Genomic DNA, 19,970 nt, shown 5'->3' with positions numbered 1-19,970 from the left:
TACTGCTTGTTGCTTGTTTAAAATGCCAACTTTTCATTAAATGTTATATTGCCTTCACATTTTTTTCAAATTTTTTTTTGCATTACAGCTGTTTGAAAACCTGATTGATCTTTTAATTCTATGTATGTAAACTGTGTAAACTGCCTTGACAAATAACCTTGATCCTCTTTTCAATGTTGACAAATGTTTCTGATCATATTCACAAGCTGTATAATACCGTTTGAGGAATTTTGCTGTATTATTATAACATATCTGACATGTAGGATCATGTTATAGTGATCTCTCAGATACTCAAACGCCATGGGATATGGGTATCAGGAGAGAAGTCCTCAATCTGATCTTGGATTCAGTGCATCAGGAAAACAGCACAGGAGTGACAGGTAAAATAAACCTGTATGTGGGAAAAGACAGGAGGCTGTGTTATTGCTGTTAGGTGGGGGAGTAAAATTGGTATTTGGTTTCTTTTTTTTAGAATGCAAGTGACTTGATGACGCCTTTCTCCCCAGAACTGTTACTCTTCACAAAAGCCACAAAAACTAAAATACTTTCTATATTTTCATTTCAAAATGACATCTCACAGAAATTAATCTCTTCTTGCTCTCCGTTAGAAACTGATTACTAATATGAAAAAAACACTTCACATTTTTATACACTTCAGATACATTTAAAGCATTTTCCTGGAAGTACACTTTTCCTACCTACAAGCAGTAATGCTTAAATGAAGACAAAACCCAACAAGTCTCAACAGCAGTAGGAACAAGTGTGGGGTTTTGTTTCCACTGCAGGAAGGGAGCTGCCTCTTCTGGCCTGAGAAATCTTTCTATCTGGGCAGAGACACTGCTGATGTCAGGATGTCTGCACCAAGGAAGGAGGAAGGAAAAAGGAAGGAATGAAGAAGGAAGGAAGGAAGAAGGAAGGACGAAGGAAGGACGAAGGAAGGAGGATGGAAGGAAGGAGGATGGAAGGAAGAAGGAAGGAAGGAAGGAAGATGGAAGGAAGATGGAAGAAAGGAAGGAAGGAAGAAGGAAGGAAAAATGAAGGAAGAAGGAAGGAAAAATGAAGGAAGAAGGAAGGAAGAGGGAAGAAGGAAGGAGGGAGGAAGGAGGGAGGAAGGGAGGAAGGGAGGAAGGGAGGAAGGAAGGAAGGAAGGAAGGAAGGAAGGAAGGAAGGAAGGAAGGAAGGAAGGAAGGAAGGAAGGAAGGAAGGAAGGAAGGAAGGAAGGAAGGAAGGAAGGAAGGAAGGAAGGAAGGAAGGAAGGAAGGGGGAAGGAAGGAGGGAAGGAAGGAGGGAAGGAAGGAGGGAAGGAGGAGGGAAGAAGGAGGGAAGAAGGAGGGAAGAAGGAGGGAAGAAGGAGGGAAGAAGGAGGGAAGAAGGAGGGAAGAAGGAGGGAAGAAGGAGGGAAGAAGGAGGAGGGAAGGAGGAGGGAAGGAGGAGGGAAGAAGGAGGGAAGAAGGAGGGAAGAAGGAGGGAAGAAGGAGGGAAGAAGGAAGGAAGAAGGAAGGAAGAAGGAAGGAAGAAGGAGGGAGGGAGGAAGGAAGAAGGAAGGGAGGAAGGAAGGAAGAAGGAAGGAAAAATGAAGGAAGAAGGGAGGAAGGAGGGAGGAAGGAGGGAGGAAGGAGGGAGGAAGGAGGGAGGAAGGAGGGAGGAAGGAGGGAGGAAGGAGGGAGGAAGGAGGGAGGAAGAAGGAAGGAAGAAGGAAGGAAGAAGGAAGGAAGGAAGAAGGAAGAAGATGCTCATGTGGCACCTGGCCAGGACTTGGCCACAAGTCTCAGCAAAACAACCACCACAGTCCTTCACAGCAGCACTGCCCCTGCCCTGGAGGGGTCTGCTAGCTCAGGAGTCTGAGCTGCTTTCCATTAGCCACTATGGATACACCCAGTGGAAAAATAACTCTTCAAGGTGAGGAAGATGCTGTCTACACGCTCCAAAAAGTACCAGGTACCTCCTTGAGCTCCATAAAACCAATCAAGTATAGTAAGGAATGAATCATATAAAAGGGGTTGAAAATTTTACTCTGAAAGACGAATCTCTGCTCTCCCTCTTTGCACCCATGCAGACCCAATCTGTACTTCACCTCAAACCATCCACTTTAAAAAGGGGAATGAGAGATTCTGCCACTTCCTGAAGACTCAGCATCACTCATCAAAAGGGTGGGTGCTAGACAAAGACATTTATGGAAGTTGCTGGGACAAGCAATTAAATAATAAATAATAAAATAATTTCATGAACAAGCTTAGAAAGCTCTTTTGGGCAATGTAAAGAGCCAGCTGAGTCCTTTTAAAGGATTTACACAAATAACTTATCAACTATGTAGCACTGTCCCCATGGATTCTGCTGAAATTTCTTTATAAACAGAAGTTGCCCATTAGTTTATTGGGCTTTTGTAATTGACTTTGGAAATACAGGCCATGAAGAGATCTCTCAGTGAGGACAAGTGAGACATGGCAAGCATTGTAGTTTTCACATGATGTGCAATATTTTCTTCATTTGAAGAGAATTATGGCTTTGTGAGGATTAGCCTTGCTTTTCCTTACACCAAATAAAGAATCTCAATGGAGAAATTTCTTTTTTATGATTCTCCACTACTTAATATGCATTAAACAGCAGCTCTCCATGGTTTCTGATGAAATAGGAGTTATCATCTTAATACTTCACAACCAATTTCGCTGCCATTGGAAAAGAGCCCAATCCTTTCACCTTTACTCTCCCAAATAAGCCTCACTTCATATATTAGACACTAGGCAGAAGAGGGAGGAATAAAGTGTCCTCAGCATCAACAGGATTACTCAGCAGAAAGAAGATTACTTGGGAAAAAAAAAAAAAAAACCAAAAAAAACCTGTGGAAGCATCAATTCCTACCTGACAGTGGAGTCAGTAACCAATAGAACTGACTTTAAGAGATATGTATCAACTCTCCTGGCTCATCTAGTCCTGCCAGGAAGAAAAGACATGAAGATTTGCACAAGCTGCCATTGCAGGCAGGTTGTTACAGCACTGAGAGAGAGGAAAACTTTGAAGAAAAAACTGCCACCCTGGCTTTCAGCAAGGTAGTGCCTTGATCTCTAAAGACCTTGCTAACACAAATAATAAATGAAAATACTACACTGCAACCTGCAGTTTGGTTTGCTGGGTTTTTTTTATATGTAATATGAAGATGAAGAATGAGGCTTACATTTGACAAGATAAGTACATATATGAATTTACCGTTTCATCACACGCCTCTACCATAATTATAAACACAGCAGCTGTGAACATTTCCTACTGCCTTGCAGTATTTTGCAGTAAATCAAAGTAATCTGCAGGTTCCACTGCAGTCTCAATGAATTTTTCAATTGCCTCTCTTGCATTTCAACTGAGATCATTTAGCTGAAATTATGAAATATGCATTAGCGATTAATGCTTCCAAAATTCCACATTACTGTCAAATCACTAATACATTACCTTTCATAATCTAATTTGTTCACACACTAAAGTACACAGAACATGCAGAGCTTAGCAAATCGCCTTCTAAAATGTCACAGGTTGTTGGCTTTTTGTCTTTTTTTTTTTTAATTATTCCTTAAAGGGAGAAGAAACACCCTGCAAGCTTTCTTTCTGCCTTTCATGCATCAGGTTCAGGATTCAACAAAGGACACAGCCCTTGAACACACTTTGCTACTGGTGAGACACTGAGCCTTCACCAAGACATAAAGCTCTTGTTCTGCCACGAGCATGTCCTGTGGTAAAACATGAAAAAAATCTTATTGGACAGAACTGATCCACCAGCTAGAAATGACAGATCGAAACGGCCTTTTTTTTTTTTTTTTTTTTAATTTGGGGGGGGGGGGGGGTTTGCTTGTTTTGTTTTGGTTTTTTTTTTTTTTAAGGAGGGTGGAATAATAATCAGATTTCCTACTTTTCACTTATACACCAGCCAGCATTTCCAGTTTAAGCTGCAATTGAAAGTGTACCAAGGTCTGTGTTACTGAGCAGTTAGGGACAAGAAGGGTTAGGGAAGCAAATAGGATTTGATTTTATTTTATAAAAAGTATCTGGCAACTCTTGAGACATTCCTACCTCTTTTCTTCCTAAGACGAACGAGTCATAAATATATTTATTCAAAAGTGCACAGCAGCACCACACAACACAAAGAAGAGAGAAAGCAGAGGTGAAATTCAATAAGAGTTTAGCCTTCAGCAGGATCAGGACTTCTTCTCTGAACCCTCTAAATCAGCTGATATTCCTTTATTGACTGGCCAATGAATAAAATCAAGTTTTAAAGTTGGCCCTGAAGAGGAGAGTGGGGAGGAAGGAGTGACTGCCCAGTGTCTTTAGACATCCTCCTCCCCTCACCTTTCCAGCTGCAGAGAGGCAGGTGTGTCCTGGGTAGCCCTTGGGAGCACAGAGGAGAAACATCAGGTTTGTCAGGGCAAGTGAGACTCAGAGAAATGAGGAAAGTGTTGCAACCTGTGTAAGGGACATGAGGAATAGGCAGAAAACAGAAACATGGTCAGATGAAGACTATACAAGATGGAAAAGTATACACTTTAGTGAAGAATGGAAGAGGGACAAAAAGAAAAAAAGGGGCTTTTTTTTACCCCACAACTAACCCTGGAGGAGGAAAGAGAATGCAGAGGGCCTGGTTATTCAGAAGCAGATTGTTGTAACAAAATGTTGGTAAGAGATGATGTGGAAGATGAAATGAAGGAGAGAGCTCGGTGACCAGAGGTTAACAGTGTCTCATGGCTAACAAAAAGAGCGTAGACAAAACATTTTCTCTTGTTCAGCACAGGTTTCAGCAGACTGTTATGCTTCCCCAGATAAGATACAATCCACAGTTGTTCTACTCAGTGTTTAAAATACAAAACAAAAAAAAAAATTTAAAGGCACATTTGTGTAAAAGCTTTGGCACCAATTGATGAAAAAGCAAACCCTCTGCTTGAAGTGCTCCAAAGGTCTCATGAATCTCAGCCTCCTCAAGATCTTCTCCCCCACCCTTTTCCCTGCAAAAAAGCCATGGAAGCAGTGCCTGTTCTTTTTCTAGTCTCAGTCCTCTGGTCCTTTCCTAGAGCTCAGTCCTGTCAGTCTCTAACACATGGGGACCATCCTTCAGTTCTTGCTCAGATGATGGCAGTAAAAGTTGACTGCCATGCAGTCATGGTATTTCAGCAGTCCAAGCTGTGCTAGCTTTGGAAAATTGAGGGGGGAAAATTAGCTGGAAACATCCAACTGGCTGCCAAACAGGACCAGCATACCCCATGAGGAGCTCTCTGTGCACGACTGCAGCTGAGCAGTATTTTTTTACAAAGCAGAGGTGAGTTCTTGACTGCACAACCCACTGGTTCTTATAGACTCTTTTCACATCTTGAATGCACCTTGTGTGCAAAGCCTGAAGAGAGCTAAGTGTCATTTCTGAATTAAAATGGGAAAAACAATGTTTGAGACATGCTAAGGGGTGCAGTGCCTGCTGTACACAGCACTCAATACAAAACCTCATGCAGGAAATTTGTCTTCAGTACAAAACTTCACAACACAACTAAAACCAAACAAAACCAACCAACCAGTCTCAAAAGACTTGGCTATGTTCCTACCTCTGCCACAGGCTGTTTTGACCCTGCCTTTCCCAGCCCACATTAAAAATGAGGTTTGACACTGCTCTGTGTTGCTGGGGCAGCCTTTTGGCACTTCAGTGCTGTGATGCAATGGGGTTTGGTTGGTTTTTTTAGTTGTTTTTTTTTTACCAACTAGCAAATCTGTATGTTCACATGCCACCTTTCACCCCAGTGTAAATGCCTCATCCCTGTTCCTGCTCAGACAGAGAAAAAAGGATGTCTGAGCTCAACCAGCCTCTCAGCCCCAGCACTCTGAAGTTCCTCCCTCCTTCTGTATCATTCAGAGCTCTCTCACTAACAGGTGGGTTAAAGTAGCAAATATAAAACAAACATAAAATGAAGCCCACAACTCATTTCTGTGCCCATCTGCCCTCATTCTGTAATCAAATACCAGGACTATAAATAACTACATAAACAAGGAGAGCACACACTGTGCAAAGAGACTGACCCAGGCTGGTACAAACTGGCACACACTGAGCCAAATCTCTGGGCAGGATTGGGTCCTCAACCTTCCCTCAATGACTTCACTGAGTCTCTGACCTCAGCAGGGCTGAGTACAAACAAAACCTGCACTAAAGAAGGGGAAATATTGTGCCAAACTACATCACTGCAGGACAGAGTGATGCAGGTGCATGACAGCAAGGGATAACACAAGCCAGCCTGTGGGAAATAAGCAACTGTCAGCACTCACATGTGAGTGTTAAAGTTATATATTTTTAAGTGTGTGTTTACACAATCTCAGATATCAGATGTTGAAGCTAGTCACATCATGCTGGCTTCACAGCATGGGGGGAAAAAAAGCAAAATGCTCTTTCCTGTGGACAGAAGGCAGCAGTGTAAAAACCCATGCAGCCTTTTATTAGCTGAATCATCCTTGCTGTAGCTGACCTAGGGTCTTTTGTACCTAATGTTTTCAGGGAGATAATTTTCACAGCATACCTGAGCTTCTTAGAATGCTCTCAGAGAGCAAAGTCAATCCTAGGTCACTCTTCCAGTGTAGTTTCCTTTGTACTAAATCCTACTTTCAAGAAAATTCTTGCCATGGTTCAGTGGTATTTAACCTATCATATAATATCCAGGTTTACTGTGTTAGAAGAAGCAGAACAGTATTAAGCTTTTCCCACAAGCCTGTGATTGCATTTGACCCAGTAACCTGTATTAGATTAACATTTATTCTACAACTCCACAGCAAGCCTTGGACCTGGCTGAGCAGCAGTTTATAGAGGACACTAACCATTTTTACAAGTGGAGCAGGAAAAGGGAATTGAATCTGAGGGAGTAATTCCAAACAAGTATGTTGCTGCAGCGGATAAATTGTTTATATGAGGAGTTGGGGAATTACATCTGACTGACCTCTCTTTTTATCTGCTTAAAAGACAAAGTGCAGGTCTCCATGGCAAGTGCTAACTCCTGTGGAATGCAGTATAAAAATGCATCATGGCAATGGAACCTCAATCCCCATCAAAGAGGGGGACCTTCAAAGGAATTTGAGCAAGTTGAAATCGCCAGGATTAAAAAGGTTTTCGCATTAGCCTACAAACGTGTTCCTAAGCATTCCTGCTCACAAACCAGGCACTCTCCTGCACTTGCCAAACAAGCTGGGGGACAGGAGGAAGGAGGTGGGGGCGGTGTTGCTTTTCATTTATTAATGTAGTTTTGCATTAACCTTTACCTCATGTGAGTTTAGCCAGAATAGGACTGTTATTATCAGTGTTTAGAATAGAGGGGGCCAAATTTTATGCTCCATTGGCTGATTAAATCCTCTGAGGACTTTAGTTCATACAGTTGAAACAGCTTCTAAATACTACTGAAAACAGATAAGCTTTAAAATCTGTCAGGAAAACCACCAGAGAAGGCTACTAGGGTTAGACTTCAACAGGCAATACCTAGGTCACTTCCATTTAAAAGTTTACAGGGTCAAAAGCTGGGCAAGAGTATTCTCATATTCAAATTTCATTTCATGTGATGTTTCCAACATATCTAAATTTATTTATCATCATATTTATCTTCATTATCATCTTATCTGCCTCTTCTCCCACCAGTATCATACAACTAGTACATGTGTAAAGGATATATTAACAAAAGCCCCAAACAAAAAAAAATAAACCCCATTACAAATTAAATTAACTTTTAATTCTCTCCTGTTTCTCCAAGTCAAAAAGCCACTCAGTTTCCTGAAAAATGCAAGTATGCTCCCAGAAAACAATGATGCAGCTGAAGGAATAAAAACTTAATCTAGGATTTTCAAAGTTCAACATTTAAAAACGAGAAAAGGGAGAAGAGATAAAAAAGTTCACTGTCGGTATAATTTGGATTCATTCAGGCATTCTAAGAGCCTCTTCTGAATGCACCAGGAGGAATTTATAAACTGAACTCCAATCTTCAAAACTGTTGGAGAGCTGGACAAGAGCAGGCCACTCAGAAAAGTGGGGTTTTCTCTCTCACACATTAGTAGGACATTTCCCTGAAAAACCATTTCTTCCCAGGAAGTGGATGGACAACACCTACTGATGGAAAGTAGAGAGTAAATCTATTTTCCTTTGCTTCCACACCTGGCCCCCAGTTTTCTTTTTCTAAAATGCCTTTATTTTGATCCACGAGGGTTTCTTTCCACCTTATTTTCTCCCTCTTTGTCCTGCTGAATGAGGAGGGCTTGGTAGGCACCCAGGCAAATTCAGCCCACCACAACAATAAAAAGTTAAAACAAAAAAAATCCACATAAAAGCAGGGGAAATTGCACAGGCCAGAATGATGCACCAATCTTGCAATTTTTTTGTTTCTCCAACTCAGACCAAGATTTCCAGGAAGGCCATAAATCCCAAATCACAAGGAATGCAAAAAGGATACAAAATGTGATCTGTTTATAAGACATTTACCTTTACTTGGTAAGGCTATTTAGCAGCACAACCCAATTTGACTCCATTCTGGTTTGGGTCCAATTAGAGGCTGCTGAAATCCCCTCCTACACAAATATAAATAGGTGCAATTCTGCAGCTCTCAGTGCTATGTGGTTATGTGGCTCTGGGGGAACTGTCCCTCCTCTGAGGACAGGTGGAACCTGGAGGTTAATCCTGTGAATCTGTTAGTCCTCACCCAAAAGAAATCGAGGATTTGGCTTAAGTTTTTCAAACTATTTTATTCAGAAGAGAAGAGGAAAGGTGGGAGAAGTGGGGATTGGGAAGGGAAACAATGCCTAAGTGCACCTGGGAGATGCTTTAAAGGCAGGAATGGAATAGGCCTAGGTCTTGGATGAGAGTGGAATCTGCCCTCTGGATGCCACCTACAAACAGGCTTGAGCACATTGATGGAACTGTTCAGCTGAAGCAATTCCTGTCAATACAATGAGCGCTGGGGAGAAAGAACAGTGTTTACAAATGCCCTACTTGAAAGCCTCTGTGCAAGGAAAAGAAAACAAATTGTTTTTAAACAACAGAATCAGACAGTAAGTGTAAACTCTATGCAGTCCCTCTCTTTCCTTTAAAATAATCTCATTTTGTTCTCCCTCTTCCCATGCTGGGCACTGAGTTCAGCTTCCAGGAGCAGATGTGAATGGAGGGAGCTGCTCAGAGATGGCTGTGTGGGCTTTTCATCTTTATGCTTTGTCTAGGCTCAGGATGCCTAATGGTTCACCTCCACCTACTTTTCATTTTTTCACTGTGATGGCCACTGAGCAGCAATATTTCCTTGGAATTTGTAGAAGAGTAACTTTCCCAAAAAAAATAATTTAAAAATTGCAAGAGGAAGATGATAATAGAGAAGACTCTCACTAAGAGGGAGCTCTGTGTTTTCCACAGTATTTCCTGCTGTGGAAACACCACTTAAATGGAAAAATGGGATTCTTCTCTCACTACGTGCTTTCAAGGACTGATTCTGCCCCTTGTAAAGCTGATGTCAAACTTGCCATTACACCACTGGGCCCGGAATGATGGATGTATCATGGTGGTGGTGGATGCAAATCACCATCCTGGAAATGAGTGGAAGAAATCGGCTCTGATTTAGCCTGTTCAGCATTAGTGGGAGTCATAAAGCATCAGGAGAGTTCTCCTGTACACAGTGTGGGGGATTTAAAGTTCCTGCTAGAGAAAATGTGCTCAGGTAGAGCCATTTAGCAGTAGTCAGTAGCATTAATTACATGTGTAAGACACAATATGGCATCAGTGCAGCCTTTGGATTCTGTACCCCTCATTAACTGTTTCCCCATTAACCTTGACTGGAATCATATTCTAAGCCTAAGTAGTAAGATTTTTCTTTTTATTTGTGAGCATCCCCATTTCATCCTTGAAGCTTCCCAAATTCTTATTCATTGTAAATGGTCCTGCTTGTAATAAAGTGCTAGTGGAAGTATTTACTGTTTGCTGCTTAATTTTGTCCTCGTGGAAGTCAATGGATGCCAGCTCCAACAGTAGTTAATATACCTTTGAGCACATACTGTGACCTTTCTCCAACTCATGCCTGACTTCATTTTCAGATCTCATTAAACAGGAGAAATTATCCTCTGAAAGAGCAAAACCAGAAATGTGCAGATTTGCTACAGAGCTACAGAGGACAGCTTGATTTAAAAATGCAGCATGGTAAAGGGGAGGGAAAGCAGTGGGGGGAAGGCAAGATCCTTCACATAGTCCCACTAACAGCCACATGAAAATAAACCTGAATGAGAAAGAAGAAGCTGTGTTGGAGCTCTTTTAGTCATGTTTCTTGGTTGTTTTTGGTGTTTGCTCTTCCCAGTGCAAGCAATCTGAATAAGGAGTTCAGCTGCCAGGATGGCAGGAATTTTCTGCTTGTGCTCTGGCTCAAACACTGCACTGCTTGGAGATTTCTCCTGCATGAGGGCCTAAATTCACATGTGGGCACAATGCACTACTCATATAGCTCCCTTCTTCTCCTATTGTCTACCCTGGAAGCAAACACCCAAGCAATCCTATTTGTCTAAAACCAGTCAGGCAACTCTCCAACATTTTCCCCATTCAGTGAGTACACAGTGGCAGCAAGATACTGTTTATGCATTGTCTCCCTAAAGCCTTCTAAACCAAAATTATGGTTTAGTTGCTAAAAGTCAAACGTGCCTTGGCTGAGAGACAACTCTGGGCATTCCAGCACAAAGGGAAACAAACAGAAAAAAAAGGTATTCTACAATATATCAGCCTGAGAGAACCCACAGGAGGGCATCAAGAGCAGAGATCCAGAAAACTTGGTCTAGGGGAAAGAAAATCAAGGGGGATGGGAGAGTCAGAAAAAAACTTGGAATATATAGTAATGGGGAGAGGCAATGGCTGCCCTGCAAGATATGATTGAATTTTACTTTGACCATAGCCTGCTACACAGAAGAAAATTATTTTCTATCTCCTCTGAGGATAAGGCCAGAAATCAATGGGTTAGGTTACAGAAGGGAAGATCCAGCTTGTCCTTAGGAGAGCCTTTCTAGCACTAGGAAGAATTTTGCTTTTGCAAAGATGGCCTGAGGAAGGGTGTCAGATTTCTGTTATGGGAGGTTTTTAAGGACAGGTTTGCTGCATATCTGTCAAGGAGGGTTAGGTGTAGCTGATCCTGCCTTGGGGAAAGAGACCAGGCTGGATAACCTATTGTCCTTTCCAGCCCCATTTGCTAAGGTTCAGTGATACACCTCGCTGTACTAATATCAGCAAGCCAGATAGAATTGAGAAGTGAAGTTCAGCGTCTTCACGTGCAGCCTCGTAAATTCTTAACAGGTAGAAAAACCTAGCAGCACAGGAGCAAGAAATTTATTCTCCATATCCTGACCTGGAAGTCCAGGTGAGCCTTGATCCTGCAGCAGGTTGTGAACTGTGCTGGGCTGTGACACTTCTCTCCAAGCTCAGAATTGAGGCCCCAGAATCTGCAGTAGGACAGTAAGAGTCAGTGTTCCTGCATATTTACTGAATAAAAGGAGTTGGATCATGCTTGTTTGGTTTTTTGTTGATTTTTTTGTTTTGGTTTGGTGTTTTGTTTTGTTTTGTGTTTTTGGGGTTTTTTAATCACTTTTGCTTCCTACCAAATAAGTGTAAAGCTTTGAAGTATTTGTAAACTACTAGTACATGTAAGTACAGATGTCTGAACACTTCCAGCCTACTACTTTTGGCTCATGGTTTTGCAAACAGCAATGGCAAGGGAACAATATAGTAACTTTAGATGGCTGAGAAATACCCAGGTTTTGTATTTTTAAATAGAGATGTGAACATTTCATATTGTTCCTTTTAAGATCATTCATTTTCATGGGAAGGGAGGGGAGGGGAGGGGAGGGGAGGGGAGGGGAGGGGAGGGGAGGGGAGGGGAGGGGAGGGGAGGGAAGGGAAGGGAAGGGAAGGGAAGGGAAGGGAAGGGAAGGGAAGGGAAGGGAAGGGAAGGGAAGGGAAGGGAAGGGAAGGGAAGGGAAGGGAAGGGAAGGGAAGGGAAGGGAAGGGAAGGGAAGGGAAGGGAAGGGAAGGGAAGGGAAGGGAAGGGAAGGGAAGGGAAGGGAAGGGAAGGGAAGGGAAGGGAAGGGAAGGGAAGGGAAGGGAAGGGAAGGGAAGGGAAGGGAAGGGAAGGGAAGGGAAGGGAAGGGAAGGGAAGGGAAGGGAAGGGAAGGGAAGGGAAGGGAAGGGAAGGGAAGGGAAGGGAAGGGAAGGGAAGGGAAGGGAAGGGAAGGGAAGGGAAGGGCCATCTCTCCTATGAAAGAGGCAAAAAGGTGTCATATTTGGCCATATTTCTGTGAAGCGACAGCTACATCCAGTGGTCGCTGAAGCTAATTGACACAAAACCTGAAGAGACACGGAGTCTGGGGAGAAGGGCCAAGGCAAGGAGTACTTTGGTTCTCAATACAACAACCACTGCTGCTCTTCTCAGGCCTGCCACATCCCCATACTGTCCTGGTTTAGCTGCAGAAGACAAGCCTAACTACCATGAACTGTGACAATAATGTATTCTGTTTCTAATCACTCTTGCAGAGGAAAATCAATTCTGGTTTTAGTAGTCTTTCTGCATGCCTTAAAACAAGTTCTCTGCCTTTATTATATATATCAGTCCAGAGAAACTCCATCTGCTCATTGACAATCTGTTGTTCTATTGGGAAGCTTTCTACAACCATTCAACTCTGCAACAAAGACAGTCTCAAAAGCAGCATTTCCAATACTCACAATACCTAAAACAAAAAAAAAAAAAAAAAAAAAAAACAACAAAAACAACCCACAACACACAGAAAAGGCTCCTTCCAGCACATCAGGGGCAGCTTCACCTCTGCAGAGACCTCAAGGTCAGAACAGGAGCTCTTATTTCACAGTTTTTCCAGGCATTACAAATGTAGATGGTTTTTAGATCCAGCCTGCAGCAGCCATCAGAAAAGCATGATGTGTTCTAAGGCAGGAGTATTCACTTCTGCTCACCAATTCAAATAGACAGTGCAGGGCACAGGAATTCCTTGTTTTGTCCTGTTTGGGAAATTCCTATGGCATTTAACTGAAGAGAAGGTTGTTTGTAGAGAATTAGTTAATCAGCTTTATTCTTCTGCCAGAATTCTTGAGAATAGTTGAAGATTAAGGGAGTAGCTGTCATCTAATCAATTAGATTAATTTCAATTAATTAAAATTTAAGTTTGTAGAGGTTTCATTCTGCTTGCCCACTGCAAAACACTCTCAAAAGGAATGGAACAAGTCTAATGGCTGCATGAAACACTGCCCACCACCCTTCCAGGTGAAGAAGAAAAAACTGTATTCTGCCACATTTCTTGGACACAGCCTTTACTCCTATATGCTTGGATTCACCAAGAAAGGCAAGCAGACCTAAGGCTGCAAAATAGTTAATTAACTCTTTGGATATCAACCTCTTTAGAGATTTGCCAAAAATGCTGTGAAGTCCAGAAAGGCAGAAGGATAGGGAGAATAAGGGAGAATGGAGAAGCACAGTGCTGTAAGAGAAATGAAATGCATCATCTTGGACTTAGGCATGAGATATCACTCACTGCATTAACAAGAAATCACTGGATGATTTTTAAGAGCTACATACAAATTCCTAAAACGGATCAAAAGTATTTTGGGCTATTTCTGCTCAGTCATTCCACAGAAGATCACTTTTATGTCATAAGATATTGAAAAAAATGACGTTATTAGAAGATGCTCCCTCTCCTCAGCTCAAGCAGCAGCTCTGTGTGATTTCCTCGTACCAAACACACAGGGGTAGCACACAGAAAACATTTTGCCCAAGACTGCTGCCTCCACATGCTCCCAACATTCCTCCACATACATTTCCCTCCCCGCTTCTGTCGCCCCAAGAAACCCTAAACCAAACAAAACAAAAGAGAAATGAATGTTAAATCAGCATATTTCTGTGGGGTACCAACCCAAGCAGCCCACAGCACAGTGAGAGAGGGAAGCAGTAAACTTGCTGAAGGTGACAAGCAGGCTGATCCCTGGGAGCTACCTTCAATTCTCAGAACTGATCAGCAAAGCACAGGAATCAACATTTACACACAGGGTCCAAACTTCACAGCTGCACATCTCTTTCCAGCAGTGCAAAAAACACATCATCTTTGCTGCTCCATCCTCCCCGAGTGAGGTGAAGAACGTGGTTCCCCATCCAGCAGTTGCTGTTATTATTTCTTTTTATTCTTGGCCCCCTTCTCCTTCCCCACCCAAGGAGACACTCACAAGCCTGAGGAACAAAGCAAAGATGGCATTGGCTTCCTAATCCCTGTCTGTGTCTGTGTCTGCCTGCCTGGTGCTGTTAGGAATTGAAAAGCCTTCAAAAGTTTCAGAAATACCCATGATACCATCAAGCCAAAACATTTACGGAATCTAAATAAGCCTCTAAGGTTCCCAAAATCAGCTTTGTAGTTGTGCCAACCACAGGCTGCCAGCAAAGCCAGTCTTCATCAACATCAGAAGAGCTGGAACCAACATTTACTGTGAGGGGGGAGCAGAATTAAAGCCAGTATTAACTGTTAATGTATCTGCCTACAATAAATAATGTCAAAAGGATGCAGTTGAGTAGGTCTAGAAAAAAAAAGTTGTTGTTTTGCCTATTACAGAGCACTCAAAACCACAACATAATGTTTTTCAACAACTGAACAAATTTCACAGCATTTGGGAAGCCCAGGGACTTGAGAGCCAAGGTGGTGCAACTGGAGAGAGCTGCACTCACAGAGCTTGAGAATCTGACTCAGAGTCACCTTCTAGGGGATGAGGAACAGAAATTAATCTTGGGGCTTAACTCTACTTTGACCACTCAAATGAGACACTTGTTTTTCTTAAAAAAAAAGAAAAAAAAAAAAAAAAAAGGAGTATTGCTTTAGAAGACATTAGGTGCCAGTACAGTGTTGCTACTCTTGTATGGAGTAAGCACTGGAGACTACTAAAGTTGGCCAAATCCACTTGACAGATAAGAAAGTGACTATGCCATCCCAGAATACTCCAAGAATGTCTCTCCTGCTGCATCCCTTCCCAAGAGAGGACAAAAGTCCTGATGTTACCTTGATCATGATGCATTTATTTGAGAAAATAAGCAGGCTGTGGTTAGTTGTTTTTGGTTTTTTTTTTTTAATATTTGATTTAGTCAGATATGGCTGCAAAGAAAATGCAGTACTTGAAGACCGAAAGTCTCTGCATTTATGGGGCATCACACAGACTACAAAGGTCACTCAGCTGCCAAGATTTGTCATTCCTGATTTTAGAGGACAGTCTCCCTAGAAACATACTGGTTTTCAGGCAAGTAGAGGCAAAGTTACTTCATTCCTCTTAACAGAAGAAGCAATTTTGGGAAAAGCATGATATTTCCTCAAGTAAAAACTTCCCTGAACTGGACTGATGGGGAAAAAAAAAAAAAAAAAAAAGAAAACCTGGATTTCTAGGGCTGCCAGTTAACAGTATTCTTATCAGGAAGGAAGTTTTCAATAATTGGCATTTTTCCTGAATCTTTAGATCACCAAAATAAGGTGGTTACATTACAACTTCACCTACAATTTTAGAAGATGTATTTCCAGCTGACAGCACTACAGGTCTGAATAACAAAAGTGTTCTGTAAGTATAACCCAGTATTCAAAAAAAAAAAAAAAAAAAACCAAAACAAAACACCTATCTGTTCCTCTTGCATTTTTGAGCAGCCAAACTCTGTGTTTTGATTGTATAAGGCTGAGTAATACCAGCTACATTTGATTGAAAAATGCTGCAGTTTAATATTTTCAGTTAGTCCCAAGAACAACTTTTTAAAAAATCCACTATTATATCTGGGAGCATCTTTGAACCACAATGGTGACATCTAGCTTCCAGCATTAAAATGCAAAATTAATTAAAAAAACAAAGTCCCTATTGAAAACTGCATCACAGCAAAAAGAAAGATGCTAAAAGGAGTTTCCTATGAAAAGCACATTTTGTTCTCCCAATTGAAACAATTGAGATCTAAAGGTGGTGGGTTTGCCTTCTGGGGTTTTTTGGTTGCTTGTTTGGTTGGTTTTGATATATCCAGTGAGCTCTCTGGTGTCTTACACACCTTAGCCTCACCCCTCCCCTTGGAGCAGGACACTGTAATAAGGATCAACTTCATCAAAAAGCAGGTCAGCCTTTCAACCACCCTCTGCCCCCTGCTCAGACTCAACAGGATCCCTTTTTCCCAGAGGAGCAGCTTTCAAAATGAACCATTACTGAGCACTGCCAGAAATGTGGTGGTGCAGAACGGGGGCTGAGGCACCGAGTTCTGAAAGGTCTGATCCTTGTCCAGAGGATGAAATTGAGACCTTCAGAAAATTCAAACACAGTAGGAGAGAGCAACCTTCAAATGAGGATATTTGGCACTAAAGACAGACATCTCTTTCCGTAACATTAAGGGCAATCACATTCTCTCATCATAGCAGAGTTAAGTGGTTCATTCAGATTCAAGTTTCTGATGATTTTGGAGTATTTAAACTGAAGAATGAAGGTTACAGCATGCAGTCATGTCAGGACAAGAAAACAGATCATTTCTTTCTTTCCTTGCTGCTGCAGTGGCCAAGATTTTTTTTTTTTTTTTCCCCAGAATGGACTCTAGCAAAAGAGAAATAAATATGCAAATTATTTTCATCCTTAGAGTTCCTTGACCTCTGCAAGTGGACATGATCCTATCAGTGCAAAGGTCACATATACTCCATTCCTAAATCAGACTGCTGGAAAATCCCTCAACAATTGAGGAAGAACATTCATGGCCATTGTAGCAAATACATTGAAATAGTCATTACTCAGACTACCATATCTTACTCTTTACCTTTTCCTGATTCTTTTTTATTCCTCCAGTCTTATCCTAATCTCAGTCTTTTCACTGTGAAAGACCACAATCCTAGCCTGTAGCTAAGGAGGAAAATACCTCCCTCTTAGCCATCCATATGACTAACCTGCTATCCTTCTGGCTTTCCAGTTCAAACTTCAATAGTTGAACAACATAAAAGATTTAAGTCACATTTCTGCTCAAGGGAAAGAAAAAGGCATCAATAAAAACACCGACATCTTTAGACCAGAACAAATTCATAAACCTACAATAAACCTGCCAGCAGCTTGGAAAGAATACATCCCATAGTGCCACTCTGCCCAAATATACACACAGCCTTGTCTATCAGTAGACAGGATAACGAAATCAGTGGCAACAACTCTAGAAGCCAAAGGAAGTGTTGTCTGTTTGAATTTATTGTAATCAATTTTTTGGTTTTAGGAGGTAAAAACAGACAAGATTTCTGCCCCTGTACCACCTCCTGTTCCATCAAGTTTTCCTTGCTCTACCCTACAGGCTGGGCTTGCAGTGCTTTAACTGGAGGTCAGGAACGAGCATGATGATCCTTTGTTGGACCAAATCTTCAATATCCTGGCAGAGCAGCCAGGCTGTAAATGTCACTTCTTTGCCTCTAGCAGGACGCTCTGAGATGCATCCAAAGAACACAAGGAATGGGCCATATCTCCTCCATGGCAGCAGCAGAGTCCTGAGTGGAGCAAGGGACTTTCTGGGGCTCTAACACAGCCATAACCCATCTCAGCAGTGCCTACAGAAGGTCCCAGAGATGATGGGAAGCCTGGGCCATTATAGGCAGGCAGGTCTAACCCACAAACCAAGCTGATGGATTTTCATTTTATCTCAGCCTTACCATGCTCTGATTTATTATGATTTTTTTTTTCCTTCTTCAGCTGGAGCTACAGTTGGTGATGTCAACCACGGTGACCATGAGGTGGGGGACAGATGGGGGCACTGGAACTGAGACAAGTCCACTTATGTCTTGGGAGGAAAAACAGTTTCATAAATTTAAAACAACATCTAGAAGGTAGAAGAAGTATGACAACACTTTTTCCACGTAAATAATGTCATACTTGTGAGGAGGGGCCCTTCAGTAATATTTCATGAATAGGCTCATTATGTTGCACCTGACCCACAGACCGTTCAGTTGTCTTTTTGCTTTATTATTTTTCTTATTTATTTTTGTGTTGTATATAATCAAATGCTTTATAATGCCAAATCCTGTTAAGACATTACACTGTGCAGAGGCATCATGTCAGTAAGGTTACTCAATCTATATTTTCTGTACATAAAGATCCTGCTATGACATTTGATCATCATGTGATGCTCCAAGGAGGAAAGAAGGACTATCTACAGATACTTTCAGAGATGTGTATCAAAATCTTCAGAATAACTTAAGGTTTGCTTTCAGTGTCATCATCACCTTTTTAAAAATAGAAAAATAAGAATTGCATTAGCAGGAGTGGGCCTGACTCCAGATGGAGGCCCTGTGGAAGAATTTGCACACAGATTCTGCTTAGCTCAGATTTGTATTGGCCTCCAAGAAAAATATTCAGGAGAAACATTAAATCCTCTGAAGGGAAATATTAAGATATTCATGAATGGAAACTGACTATTAATTCTTTTTCTCTCTCTTTCTCTACATTTCATATTTTTAATGTAAAATGTCATGTAAAGCCTGACATTGATAAAAATGGCAGGAAATGTTCCTTGCTCAATTAAATTACCACGAAGACCAGCTTAACATCTGCTTGGCAAACCCTTCGTAAATGCATGGCATTAATATTTAATAAAAATATCTATAGCTTTGGTTGGTCCTGGAGACATTTCACACTTTGCTCACACATGGTGTTTCATATAATTATTCTCTAAAGGCTGTCACTTTAGTACTTTAGCAAAATAAAAGCTCCAAGGATGATTAAATATAGCAAGCCTATCTTCTGGAACAGAGTCTTCCTCCAGAAGACCATTTCTACTGACTCTTGTGTTATAAGGAAGAAGTGCAGAAAGGAGAAAATGGAAAAAAACTAGAGGAAAATAGAAGACCTCAGTACAGTTGTCAGTATAGTTTGAATAGTTGTTCAAGTAACACTACAGAAAGTAGAGCTCATTCAGAGCAAAACAAGTGAAAAGCAATTCCTTAGCACTGTTTAGTCAAAGCATAACTCCTACTTGCAGACAGTTACACCTAAAACCTTATCAATAAAGGTTTAATAAATAAATATTCAATAAAGTTAATCTACTCCTTTTACTTGATTGATTCCCACAATAATTCTTACAAAACCCCTGCAGAGCTGTGTGCAGCACCTCAAAGATACCAAAAATTCCTTTTTTCCACCACCTGGAGTCTGCTAAATTTCCTAATCCTAGAGGCTGCCCTATAGGAAGCTCAAGCTGGAGCCAGATGCTCCAAGAAGGTGAGACAGCAATAGTGTTACCTGCACATCCCATCCTAACTGGGACTGGGTTCAGAGACCAACACAGACCTAAACCCTTCTGAATCACACTCTGAAAAGTGTCTTGGCCATTTCCATTCCTTTCCAGATACACTTATGTCAGTCTCATGAAAGAAGAACAAAATCTTGCTTTGAATGAGACAGACATCAGTATCGTACTGAAAGTTGTTTATATACAGAACAATTTTATGCATTTCTGAGGGGAAAATAAAAAGTGAAGGAAACAATAAACACAGCCCTCCAGGCTTCACTCCATCATCTCAGACATTTGGGGCATTCACTAAAGATCCTACAGTAGAATCTGGTACTTAAAATAATCAGTGTGTGTGAAGCACCTCCAGCTATTAACACTTCTCAACTCTTGCTAGACAGAGAGAGACAAGAAAGATATTCTCCTAAACACAGAAAATGGAGAAGCTTCATCTTTAGTCAAGCCTTGGTTTCTTCCTCCAAAGAAAAAAGGATTTTTTTTCTTGTGAATAAGAAAGATTTTGTATCAGTTGGCTCATGGAAGTATAACTAACTAGAAGTGACGGGATGAAACTGAGTATGGGGCAGGGGAAGAAATGGCAATCTGGAAACATTTAGCAAAATGGCTAAATGTTAGCCATTAGGCTGTGGAATGGTGTCCCAAGGGAAACAGCTGAGCCTTATTGATTGAGTCTTTCTGAAACTGCTTACACAAAGGATA

The sequence above is a fragment of the Taeniopygia guttata genome, chromosome 3 (genome assembly GCF_048771995.1).
Source record: "Taeniopygia guttata chromosome 3, bTaeGut7.mat, whole genome shotgun sequence".
Taxonomy (NCBI): Eukaryota; Metazoa; Chordata; class Aves; order Passeriformes; family Estrildidae; genus Taeniopygia; species Taeniopygia guttata.
Note: the sequence above shows the minus strand (reverse complement) of the source record.